The sequence below is a fragment of the Adiantum capillus-veneris genome, chromosome 8 (assembly GCF_014529385.1).
Source record: "Adiantum capillus-veneris isolate H3 chromosome 8, ASM1452938v2, whole genome shotgun sequence".
In the NCBI taxonomy this organism is placed as follows: Eukaryota; Viridiplantae; Streptophyta; class Polypodiopsida; order Polypodiales; family Pteridaceae; genus Adiantum; species Adiantum capillus-veneris.
The window spans coordinates 164,288,200-164,290,771 of NC_140938.1; the positions used below are offsets into that span (position 1 = coordinate 164,288,200).

The 2,572-nt window shown below is 42.7% G+C and overlaps 1 pseudogene; it reads right to left on the bottom strand.

Moving 5' to 3' along the window:
- Positions 1–420: 420 nt before the first annotated feature.
- On the bottom strand, positions 421–2,273 carry LOC147453295 (uncharacterized; annotated as a pseudogene).
- Positions 2,274–2,572: the final 299 nt, after the last annotated feature.

A 2,572-nucleotide genomic window follows, 5' to 3' on the forward strand; every position in this document is an offset into this window, starting at 1 on the left:
AATGATAGGAGAATGATTAGACATTAGAATGAAATTATCCTTTTTGCAAGTTACCTACCAGAAATCGTTAAGCACATTTCTACTCAAGTAAACTCTGTCTAGCCTTGCTCCCCTGTAGCAACTACCATGTTGGTTGTTTGACCAAGTCTGCCAGTTTCTTCTGAAATATCCACCAGGTTAAGCTTGGCGAGACTGCATTATCCCAATTAAGCTTTTCTCTACCATTGATGGTTTGTCCAAGTTGATTCCATCTATCATATATAGACTCAACCATATTAAAGTCCCCTGCAAAAAAACACGGAGTTGGCAGACTAGTGAAACGAGGAATTAGAAGCATAAAGGGAAATGACTGTGAAGCCAAAAGGTTATCGAGGGTAACAGATACCTAGTGACCTTTTTCAGCAGAGGAATGGACATTTATCACCTGATTATTATATTTTTCTGAAATACCCAATGCAGCTCCACCCCTGCCAGTGGTGTGAGAGGGGGTAAACCATTTAAAGCCTGATCCAAGTTTCTGAGGTTAGAGGAGAAAATCTGACCAGAGGCTTTGATCTCTTGTAAGTATATAAATTCAGCTTTTACATTAGATTCCTGCATCCAACACTTGATGGCTTGGGCCCTGATTGGATCTGTCAAGCCTATATAGTTGAAAGACAAAGCACTAATGTTTGGTCATTTCATTTCTTGCTATTTCTAGAGGGTTTAGCCACAGATATCGAGACCCTTGTGGGGTCTTTTGATGGTTCTTTTTTCCTTTTGATTGAGAAATTGGGTGGAAGTGGGAGCCTCTCCTCTTCAACTTGTGTCATAAGAATGTCCACTGATTTGTCTGGGCCCATGCTAAGCTGAGCTTTAACTTGGTTGTCTTGTTCTTGTAGTTGGGTTTCAAAAAGAATTTCCTCCAACTTTTGTTTTCCTTTGTCTTGAGTGCTAGGAACAGAGAAATCTTCTGAGTCAGAAGATGAAGAAGAGGGTGTCCCCTTGACATAATTGATGGGACTGTTCGAAGGTGAGGACAGATTTTGCAAGGGATTTTGTATTGGTCCTTGTGAGACAACTAGGTCCTAAGATGCATTATTGATATCCTTACCTTTGGTGGCGAAACAATCCTGAGCTTTTTGAGTTTCTTCATGTTTGGGAAGATCATAACTGAAGGGATCAAATACATCCTCAAGAAGGGGGCTAAAACTATTTTTATTCCTCGAGGTAGTTGGCCTTGTATTCTTGTTGTTTCTTGAGTTGTTCTCCTTGAGACAGGTTGGAAGTGCTTCTTTTCTAGAGGGGCTGAGGTTCCTGAGCAGGTTGAGGTTTTAGATCTGGACGTTCCTTTATGAAATGGCATTGTTTAAAGTAGTGGAACCAGGCATTCGGTAGGTTCCTATAAGCCACAAGTTGAAGGTGAAGCTGGTTGCCTTTTGAGTCTTTGATAGGGATTAATGTTTTCAAATCATCTTTCAAGTCTACTTCTATCAATAGCTAAGGGTCCAATTTAGGGTTAATTCCCCCTCTTGATCTTTGCCCTAGAACTTTACCAATGCATGACCCAATGTTCTTAAGCCATGGGTAAAATTCCATAGGCAAGTCAGGGAAATCAATCCAAATAGGGGCTTTTGTTGGTTTAGGTCCTCTAGGGTTCAATCCTAAATACCAGTTGAACACCGACAATGGAGAAATTCTGATTAGCCATTGCCCTTGGCTAACTATCTGCAGAGAATCATTTGCATCCTCACATAAAAATAGATAGTAATTCTTGGGGAGGTATTGAACATGGGTTATCTTGATGTTGCGGGTATCCCAGTTCTCAGCCATCCATGTTCTCAAGGCTTCAATAGAGGGTCTTGTATCATGCGGCAATCCGATTATCACTCTGTCCTGCAAATTGGGAGTGCCACTGCTCTAGTTCTTTGGAGGGGATGGTAACCCCTATTTTTTAGAAGAATTACCCCCTTCGTCTCCCTGAGAATTTAATATTCTGGACCATTGTCTGGTTCCTGGTTATTTTGATTGAGTGGAGGCTAGAGAGGAATATATTTCTCTATCTTCCCTAGAGGGGTGACTATAGATTGAATGCCATAGCCTTCTACCAGTTGCTTGGAGAACAATCGAATGTCATGATGTATTACTAAAGGAGCAATACTTGCCTTCAGAGAGACCTGAGGTAAATGTTAATACATCTGCGCCTGCTGTATGTGAGTTGTACACGACTGCCTCAATTGCTCTACTAGAGGGAATCCCCCATTGATTGGGTTCCTTGGAGGCATGCTAGCCATTGATGCATAAGAGGGGGGTAGGGCTTGCATCGGGGATCCTCTAGGGCTTTGGATGGCTTGTCTCACAGGGAGGACATTAGGGGATGAGCCATTAGCCGAAGGACCTTGAAACAGAGGATTATATGCAGTGATAGATGGCGTAGAAGGCGAAATGACTAATGAGCCTGGATTGCTGGGTACTGAGCGCACGAACCCATTTCTCAGTGCATCATGAAGTTCCATTGTTTCCGCCCCCCCACCCCAAAGGGGAGGGGAGAGAGAGAGGAACACTGAGAAGAAATCAGAGCTTCTTGGAGAGG